Source organism: Molothrus ater, unplaced genomic scaffold, assembly GCF_012460135.2.
Source record: "Molothrus ater isolate BHLD 08-10-18 breed brown headed cowbird unplaced genomic scaffold, BPBGC_Mater_1.1 matUn_MA508, whole genome shotgun sequence".
Taxonomy (NCBI): domain Eukaryota; kingdom Metazoa; phylum Chordata; class Aves; order Passeriformes; family Icteridae; genus Molothrus; species Molothrus ater.
This window is the reverse complement of record NW_023416513.1, coordinates 184,147-194,580: the sequence shown is the minus strand read 5'-3', so window position 1 is coordinate 194,580 and position 10,434 is coordinate 184,147. Positions and strand designations below refer to the sequence as shown.

At 46.2% G+C, this 10,434-nt stretch overlaps 1 long non-coding RNA gene across 2 annotated transcripts; it reads right to left on the bottom strand.

Moving 5' to 3' along the window:
- Positions 1 to 984: 984 nt before the first annotated feature.
- Positions 985 to 7,281, bottom strand: LOC118700278 (uncharacterized). Of its 2 annotated transcripts, none has more exons than XR_008509045.1 (2): positions 4,739 to 7,281; positions 985 to 4,643 (listed from the first exon to the last, which is right to left on the bottom strand). It is a non-coding gene; the product is annotated as an uncharacterized LOC118700278 (long non-coding RNA). The 2 variants fall into 2 exon arrangements; XR_008509044.1 differs by having other exon boundaries at positions 985 to 4,371.
- Between the last annotated feature and the right edge of the window lie 3,153 nt (positions 7,282 to 10,434).

Here is a 10,434-nt window from a genome sequence, read left to right as displayed (position 1 = left end):
TTCATTTATTTTAAATTAATTTTGTTTTTTTTAATTTTATTTAATTTTTATTTTTAATTTTTTTATTTTTAAAGCATTTTATTACATTTTATTTGGTGCTGCCCAAACCTGCTGTAGTGCATTTTTATACTTTGTAATACTTTGAAGTCATTTTGTTTTGTATCCCCATATTTTTCCCAAATGGTTTATCCCCAACTGTACCCCCCTCCTTCTACCTGTGTTATCCCTCTCCCGGCATGAGATCATCCCCAAACCCCCACCCTGGCTCTCTGTCAATCACTCAGCCTCCCATCCCTCCATGCAGAAGTTTTGGTCCAAGTCGTCGAGTGATGAGCCAGAGGCCAGGGGTCAGCCCCCCAAGCCTTGCCCCATACGCTGTCCTGTATGTCTGGATCCCCCAGCATCCATCCCTTAGGGTCACTTAATGGTTGGGAAAATGTTATCTACTTTTGGTTTCCACCTCCCTTTAAAGGTGACCTTGGCACATCTCCCGGGGCTCTCGGCAGGAGGCCCCTGAGGTGCAGGAGCTCCTTTGGGACTCCTAATAAAACCTTGGATTAACCCCTGCTAAGAGTCGGCCCTTTATCATCTACCGCTGTCTCTGGTGTCTCTTGTGCTGCACAGGGGCCCAGCCCAGGTGCCCTCAGCACCCTTGGGGGACAGAGAGTGTCTCCCCCCAGCCCAGGTGCCCTCAGCACCCTCGGGGCACACACAGAGAGTGTCTCCCCCCAGCCCAGGTGCCCTCAGTACCCTCGGGGCACACACAGAGAGTGTCTCCCCCCAGCCCAGGTGCCCTCAGCACCCTCGGGGCACAGAGGGTGTCTCCCCGCTCTCGGCCGTGTCGGGGCTGCCCCCCCGGTGTCTGCCGACTCGGGACCGGCCGAGGGTTACTGAGAGGCTCGCACAAACCCGCTCGGCCAGCTGATTGTGGTGGTGTTTGAGGGTCCCCAGGACGAGGGAAGAGACGAGAATCTTGACTCCACCTTTCAGAAGGCTGAAATATTATTTTATCATCTCTATTATATTAAAAGAAAATGAGATAGTAGAACTATACTAAAAGAGCAAGGAGACATCAGAAAGCTGGAAAGGAATGAATAATAAAAACCTGGGACTGCTCACAGCCCCGACGCAGCTGGACCATGATTGGTCATCAAGTAGAAACAATGCACAGGAGACCAATCCAAGATGCCCCTGTTGCTAAACCATCTCCAGCCCACACTCCACAGCCAGCAGATTGTTACTGGTTCTGTTCTGAGGCTTCTCAGGAGAAAAATCCCAGCAAAAGGATTTTCATCAAACACGTCAGTGCCAGGTGATGGCACAGGCAGCATCGGCCGGCCGAGGTCACTGTGTCATCCCTGCCAGCCCAGGTGTCACAGCAAGGAGCAGAGAGTTCACCCTGTACTCACCCTGTGCTCACCCAGCCCTGCCAAGGGACCGGCTGCCAAAACAGAGCCGTGCCATGCATGCCAGTGTCTGCATGGCAGAGAGAGGACATGAAAAGCCACTGAGGAAGCTGCCACCTCCTCCCTGAGCTCTGCCCTGCAGGCCGGGCCATGGGCAGCCACTTTGGGAAGGCTGCATTTGCTGCCCATCAGCTGCTCTGTGTCTGACAGGAATTGAAATAGCCCAGGTTTGGGTTGGTGCTGAGCAGAGGGCAGGGAGGAGAAAGGGAGAAGGCTGTGCTGCAGGCCAGGTGGATCCAGGCAGAGCCAATTTGGGCAGCAGCCTTGTCTAACAGCATTTCACTTTCCACTACTACTACATTACATTTCATTTTGCACTTCTGCTAGAACTGCATGTCAACAGCTTTCAAATATCCTCCTCAGTCCCAGCAGCCTGCTTGAAAGTGCTGTGTCTTTATCAGACCATTGATGGTCCTTCTGAAATGTGAGTCTCACTGGCTGCATCCAAACCTTGTGCTTGAACAGCATTCCTAAAAATTAAAGCAGATTGGGCCTTTGGGGAAGAAGGGGCTGCAAAGCATCTCCTAAAGCATTTTCTACTCCAATTTCATTGTGAGGAAATACACCTGAAGGATGATGCAGGGATTAGGATTGAGACAAAGATGAGTTTGGTAGGTCAATTTTACTTTGAGAGCTTGAGAAGCACAGGAAGCCCAAGTGATGATCCCAGAGGGTTGAACACAGAGGTTTCACCCTCCCAGATATACAAGGGCCTTACCTTAAAACCACTGCTCACAGCACACAGCTGTCTCAACACTGCATTAATGTTTTCTCCTCTTTGTGCATGTGTAGAATTGAAATCCCTCTTGGGGAAGAAGCTTATTCCAAGTAAATTCCGAAACTATCAGCTGAAAAAAACCCTGAAATGTTCTTTCCTCTCCTTGTATATTTTTAAAGCCTTTGACATTTGAAACACTGTTCCCCTGCAAGGCCTTCTCCTAAATCCCAGCTTCTCAGAAGGCCCAAGGGGACAGGGTTGGCCAAGGGTGGAGCTGTTCTGGATTTGTTGGTGGTGCCTTGTAGTGAACCGGTGTGTTCAGAGCTGCTCTGCTGGTTCTGCCTATCACTTTGACAGGGAAGGAGTGTGCTGGGATATGATAAATCACTAAATTGTCACTTCTAAATGCTGCTTGCAATGAAAACATTGTGTATAAACCCTTCTAAATGGTGTTAAATTTGTCTGCTGTATTTCTTCCCTCCCACCCCACCACTGCTGCTCTAAGATCCCTTAGTAGCTCAGTCTTTCTTTGTGTTTTGTTTGACATTTATGCCCACTTTCCCCAAAGCTCTGGGGGTTCTTTTTAAAATATGATATCGATTTTTTTCTTGGTTTTAAAAAAAACCTGAAATACACACACTAAAGAAGCAGGTCTCCATGGCTCAGCCCTGAGTGGTAAAGGAAGAGCAACAGGAAGGGTGGTTTGTGGTGCTGGAGAAAGTCTCTGCCAGGCTTAAAGGAGCATCCCACTTCCACAGATGACTTTTTTTTTTTTTTTTTAATGAGTTATGGTGCTGGCAAGATCTGGAAAGAGTGCAAGTCCCTCATTCCAGTTTGGATGTCTTGTTTTAAGAAATGTGTTCTTTCAGTTCTTGGAGAGCATAGTTCTGGATTCATCCTCACATCCTCCAGTCTTGGTGGCTCTGTTGTTTTTTTATTTCCCTTTCTCTGCCCTTTTCCCTGCACTCACTCCCCTGATGGCTGCAGGGGATGTGATTCAGGCACTCATCACTGCTCTGCAGCTGCTTTACAGAGCTAAAACTGACTGGGTCTCTCACCCTCCTCTCATAGCAGTGGTGCAGAGTGAGGCACATGGCAGGGCAGGGCTTTTAGCTGTTGTTTTATCTTCTGGTTTGATGTTTAACACATGAGGCAGAACCCCAAGCCCCTGCTCACCATGTCAGGCTAGGCTGCAGGGGAGCACATTGACAGCAACACAGTGGCTGCACCACAACCACCATCAATCAATCCGATAGAAAAAGGGTTTAAGGCTTCTAACAGTGCCATGGTGACTGAGCTGAGCCCAACCTGGGTCTAGCTTAATCCCTGATCTGTGTAAAGCCCTCTTCTGTGCTTTCCTGAGGCTGGGACAGCTGGAGAGGTTGCTCTCCATGAGCACAGGATGGCAGCTGTGGGCTGAAACTCGCTGAGCTGCCTCCCCAGTAGGGGATGGGCTTGTGAGGGATTTAAAAGAAAAAACATTACCATGTCTTTGTCAGTCTGCCATGCTCACTTAAGCTGGCTGTTGGTGATTTGTAGTATTTTTTAAAAGAAAAACCAAATGCTTTCCCTTTACAAGGAAATATGCTATGAAGAGGGCTTCAAAGGAAAGGTGATTAGTTACTATCCAACTGTTGCTAAATTCATTGCTTGATGGTCCATATACTGCATCTTTTAATGTTACTGATACAGACCATTCCCAAGCTGTTTGATAATTATTTATCAGCCATCTGCATCAGCATCATCTGCATGACCAGTGATGGCCAAAAAGCAGGAAGGAGAGAAAGGACTTAAGCTGTAGGCAGGAAAGGGAAGGCAGAAACCAAGCAGCAAACAATTGGCACCTGGGCTCCATTGAAGACTAAAAGTGGGAAAAAATGGCTTAATTGAAAAATCTGCCTATTGTGTGTGCAGTCTCCAAGGGGAAACAACAAACCATTCAAAGGAAGGGAAAAAAAGGCAAAGAATTAAAAAATCCTTGTGCTGTTATGCAGAATTGGGGGGTTTACCTCTTCCCAATCTCTTCCCAGTCTCAGGCAGAAATATTCTATAACCAAACCATCTCCCTTCTTAAAGCATTTAGCTGGATCGAGTAATTTCTTAAGTCCTCCATCATCAGGACCAGTTTGGGTTTGGCAGCTCAAACACCTTGGCAAGGCCAGGACAACTTCAGTGGTTCTCCCTGTCCTGAAAGAGAGGAGAAAAGGGAAGTTAAGCTCACTGCAGAATCAAAGCCTCCTGCATTTCATCTTTTGGCTTGGATTGCTCACCATGGAGTATGAGCCATAAAAAAAGGGGAGGTGGCACCAAATTGAATTAAAAAGTGCCCTTTCCCAGTGCTTTTATTCCAGACATTCAAAGGAAGCTCATTTTTCTTCTAGCATTCTTTCCCTCATTTTAGCAGAACCATTCTCATCCCAGACCCCACTCAGCAGTTGTTCAATCTCTTGGCACTGGATCTGGACAAAGGAAGGGACACATCTGGGTCACAGGAAAGCACAGAGGGAAACCCTCCAAAACTGGCCAGAGAAAAATGAAATGCAGGAAGACTTACCTGCAGCTGGATGCTCTTTGCACTGGGCTTCCTTTAAAGGAATGGATTTGCTGCTAAACACATCTCAGGCTCAGATGTGACCAGGGAGAAGGTGGGATGGAGATGAGGAGTCAGACATGGAATAACCAGGCAGATGCAGGGCCCAGGAACATGAAGGATGGAGAAGAGAAGGAACAGGGATTGTTCTCCTTGTTTAGATCCATCAGTGCTGGGAGCTTGGGAAGCACATGAGGGTACCAGAGGGATGCTGGGCAGGAGCAGGAGAACTCCAGGATAAGGGCAAGCTGCTCCCACTCCAGGGCTGGGCCAGGGAAGGAGGGGAATTATTTCTCTCCCCTTTCCAGTGGGATGCAGGTGCCACCCCATGCAGAGGCAGGAAAACTGCCTTGCAATCAAGTACAAAACCGGCCTGGCAAGCCCAGGATGCCAGCAGCCTTTTCTCCTGGATTTCCTGCTTACAGGCATTTTAAGCTTGCTTTGTCTCAAAATGCCCTTTTTTGCCAAGGGCATTCCCATTTCTTTTGGATCCTGAACAGAGGTTTGGAAAGCTGACTTTGATGAGGGAACTGTTTCCTATTTTGATCTGTGTTAACTTGGAGTTTCCCTTGGCACCAAAATCAGGGGGTGAACCCAACCCTTGAAGGGCCGTAAGATCCTAACTATCCAATCCCCAATCCCCTCAGCATTGGCTTGTGGAACCTTCTCAGGGTTAATTTAGCAAATTAAGGGTTTGGCAAGTTCAGGATCGAAACAACCAAAAAGATTCATGAAAAAGAAACGGAACTGAGGCTGGCTAAAAGCTGACGACTCATTACAACAGTTCAGTGAAAAAGAAGCAGGATTGATCCTGTGAAAAACGCCAATCACTTGTTTTTACACTTTTAAAAGTTTACCAGTAATTACATGCTTATAAAAATAGTAATACAATCCGAGTAATAATAATTTGGACAAATTAAATTAGGACAATATGAGACAATAGAGACAAAGAGTTACAGACAGTCCGGGTACCTTTTTCTGGGCAGCACAAGCCTGAAAAAGGACCCCCGTTAACAAAGGATTAACCCTTAAAAACAACAGCCTGTTGCATATTCATACACCTCATACCTGATGCATAAATTCCATTCAAACACAGGATTCTGTCTGGTCATCATCAACTTCGTCCTCTGAATCCTAACAGCGCCTTCGAGGCAGGAAGAAGTTAATTTCTTCCAATAAGAGAGCAATAAATTCTTTTGCTCTGAAAGATTTAGGTGTCCTGTAGCTGCTATCTCACTGCGAGTCCTTGCTTTAAAAAAAGTCTCCAACATAGCATAGTTTCTATTTTAACATTTTGTTATAACCTAAAACTATATTTAACACACTATTTAAGAGAATTAATACAGCATTACTCTCTAACACAACAAACACCATATTCATTTTAATATTTGCGAAAAGCTACTCACAAAATACGCATTTTTCACATTTTCAATACTCACCAAGCCATCTGGCCAGAGTTCTGTGCCCACCGAGGACACAGAAACCAGCAGGGACCTTCCTCCCATTCTCCAGCACAGGCGGCTTCCCTCCACACGCAGGGAGCTGCAGCCACTCACGGAACACCGACTTAGACACAACAGGAGAGGCACAAGGATAATCTGGAACTCGTTGCGACCTCAATGCCGCCCAGACCCAGGAGAAAGCACTCTTACCATCAGACGGAGCGGGGTATTTCCTGTACCGCCCTCTCTTCCCCCTACCCAAGGCGCATGAGCACACTGCCGCCATCATTGGAAGGGCAAGTGAGTGCCTCCCTCAGCCGCCATCTTGGGTGTGGCGTAAAAGTAAAGTGACCCTTTTTTGTCTCCCCTTTCCAATTTTCACCCTCTGCAGAGGCAGGAAAACTGCCTTGCAATCAAGTACAAAACCTGCCTGGCAAGCCCAGGATGCCAGCAGCCGTTTCTCCTGGATTTCCTCTCCGCAATCTTTGCTACTGGCAGAAGCCACTCCCGGCCGAGCCGCCATCTTTGTTGTGGTACCCTTAAGCATCCCCCGCTCCTCACACAGGCGTTTCTCTTGCTGGCTGCCTCAACCCGGTCCCGACGCCGATCCCGTGCTCTCAGCGCCATTTTCTGCTGCTTGTCCCGGCGGGAGAAAACGGTTGGCGGGGTCAGCGGCACCGGAACCCCGCGAATCGCGGCAGGGAGCGGCAGAGATGCCTCTGCCGGAGTCCTGCCGCGGCCGCCATCTTGAGTGCGGCTGGAGCCCGACCCGGCTCACGCAGGATCCTGGTACGCGGGCGCTTCGCCATCTTGAAACGGGAGCTCTGTCCCCTCCGCGCCTCCGCCGCCCGCCGAAACCGGCCCCGCCGCTGTCGTTCTTCCCAGCCACCGCCCCGCACGGCGGCCCCTCAAGCCCGGCCGCGCCCCTTTGCACTCCTCGCTGTGCTTCACCGCTCCCCTCTGTGCACAGCACCGCTCTGTGCCCACAAGGTGGCAGCACCGTCCCCCGCCCGGGCCGGGCTGGACGCGCCTTGGGGCAGGCAGGGAACGGAGACCGAAGCTGCCGGAGATGCTTTTGGATTGATTCCCTTCAGCCTCAGCAGCTGTTCCTACGGTTTAAGGGCACTCGATTGGTTCATTCCTAGGTAAAAACGTTATAACATTGGTTTCAAAACGACTACGCATCTCTAGTCAGAGTTTCCTACATTCCTGTATACAATAGAATGGATAGATTCTTTCCAAATGGTTTTAGAAATAAATTCGAATTCTTTGCCAATACCTATAAAAAACCGAAAAACTTGACAGGTTTTGGTGTTCTACACCCACCCCCTCCGTGTGAATTTTCTGGCAGCTTTTGGTCCCTCTGGGGCAGGGTAACCCAGCATGACCCCCCCTCATTCCCCACTCACCTGCTCCTCCATCACAGCCTGGTGTGACCGCGTTCACAGGAGTCTGAGGATGAGGGAAGAGACGAGGAGTTGACTCCATGTTTCAGAAGGCTTGATTTATTATTTTATGATCTATATTCTATTAAAAGAATAGAAGAAAGGATTTCAGCAGAAGGCTAGCTAAGAATAGAAAAAGAAAGAATGATTTCACAAAGGCTTGTGTCTCGGACAGAGAGTCCGAGCCAGCTGTGATTGGCCATGAATTAGAAACAACCACATGAGACCAATCACAGAGTTATGAATAAGAAGCTTGACTAGGCCAATATTCAAGCAGCAATCAATTTATTATTTATTATGGTAAAGTATGAGCAATACAGCGCTGGGTACAGTGGGGGAAGTGTTCCCTCCAACTGCACACTGATAGTTGAGGCTTACAGGTATTTATAGGGGTACTCATCAGCTTTTTCAGCAGTGTCTATTTCTAATTTTTACTCATCAGCAATTTTCATTCTAAAATTATTACATCACAATTCTATACACTATTGTGATTTGAATTTCTCAGGATGTATTTTCAAAGGAGTATCCCCAGATGGTGGCGGTCCAGTTTCCGAAAGGAGAAAGATGAATCCCATCTGGTGGAGTCCAGCTCCCCAGATGTGTCCACCTTTTAATTGCAGAGGCTATAAATCTAACAACAGTGATGTCCAGCTTCCCTTTGGTCGAAACCATAAATCCTTGAGGTGATGTTCATCTTCCTTTCTCAAACTGTTTTTCTCTGCTTCCATAAGGTGTGTGATAAGCATATTTCCTTTATATATATTCCAAAGCTATAGTTTCAAGGATACAAGCAATATTCTAAAATTATACTTCAAAAGATTATTATTGAAGAGCTTTTTTATGGATTAAATGCAAGCAAAAAGCAACATCCTTAACACCTTAATTCCAATGCTCCTAAATCAACCAGAGTTAATTGCAAACAAAAGTCAGGTTCAAAGGCCTTTTTCCATGCTTTATTTTCATCAGTTATTATTAGAATTCACAACTATCCCATTATCGATGTCCACACATTTGCATTCGCAAGTACACACTTGGCCTGTTTGTACCTGACACGGAAACACAGCTTTGTATTTCACAACAGATCCCCCTGTTGCGTTCCACAGCAGCAGATAATCATTGTTTACATTTTGTCCCTGAGGCCTCTCAGCTTCCCAGGAGGAAAAATCCTAAGGAAAGGATTTTTCATCAAAGACGTCTGCCACAACCTCCCAGCTGCTGGTGGGCTGGAGCCTCACCAGGGTGGCCATGGCCAGGGTACCACACAGGTGAGAGCGTGGGGAAAGGGAATTCCGCACCTTCCCTCTCTTGCTGGGGACGCCGTAACCCCAGGGAGGTGCAGGGCTGCGCCAAGGGGAAAGCGCTCGGCGGGAGGGAAAAGGATGGTACGGGACTCTGGGTGTTTGTTGTTGCTGATGTTGTTGCTGTTTGTCTTCCTACTGTGAGAGACAACTGCTCACTTTGAAAATTTAAAAAGGTTTAATAATTACGCCATCTTTAATAAACCTTAACAAAAATACAACAAAGGAAACATAAGGAAAAAGCTGCAGCACTGGGAGCTGTCCCCTTGTGCACACCATGTGGCTGGTTCATGTTCAAGATGGGTGCCAAGTCTTTTATACCCCTGGGGTTGGATCAGCCAGCCCTGGTCCCTCCCAAAGTCTGTCAGTCAGCTCTTCTTTGCCATTTATCAGTGCAGACTGCTTCCTTGTCGCTGGATTGGAGCTCAGGTGTTGCCATGCCCACCCCCTGAGCACCCCAAGCTTTTCCATTCCCAGCTGCCCCATGCAAGGGAAACCTGTGCAGCTTCTTTGTACCTGTGCTAGACAGCCCTGGCTGTCTGATGGCAACAGTTCAGGGGGGAAAAGGGAGCTGTGGGGAGAACAGAGGACATCTAAACTACAATAACATAACTGTACATCACTAAAGCTTCTCTTAATATTCATACAATAGTTATCTTTTAATTGCAAGAGCCAATCATCTCATTATCCATTTATAACACTATATATACATATATATGCTGTTTGTCTTCATGTGTATGTCTATATATATATAGTAAAGAAATGTCATTCCTTTCCCCATATCTTTGCCTGAAAGCCCTGTAGTTTCAAGGTTATAATAATTTGGAGGGAGGGGGTCATCTTTTCCATTACAGGAAAGTTCCCACTTTCCTTGGCAGACAGCTGTCTTTTAAAACTAGGACAGCTAGCTTAGCATTATTTGAAGATTTCACCTGTTCAGATTTTACCTGTCACTTCAAATCCCACATTTCCCTGGAGAGCAGGGAGGGCCCTAATTCTTTAATGGGCAATTAATATAAACCAAAAGGTTAATATTACAAACATTTGTCTATTTTGAAATTAAACCAATAATTCTACATGGAGAAAAATATTTTAATGAACTTTAAAATGCAAAAATTTAGTTTAAAAATAAATTAAAAATTGAGCTTTCTTGAAATAGTTTTACTGCTAAAAGCACACTAGTGAAAGTATTAAAAACAGTGCTAAAAACAGGTATTAATCATATTTCTTTTTAAATCTATGCTTTTTGTATTTTTGACTTTGTTCTATTAATGATATAAAAATATCAAGGATGTAGTATTTATGAAAAATTGTGTCTTTCCAGATTATAAACTTTGAATAAGGTAATTTGTATAGAAAAGATAATGGGATAAATTTTGGTTTATCAACCAAAATGTCGTGGTATCAACACAAGTCATGAATTCATGTCAGATCCATTTTCTTTTAAACTTCACGGACAACTTCTCTGTAACGGT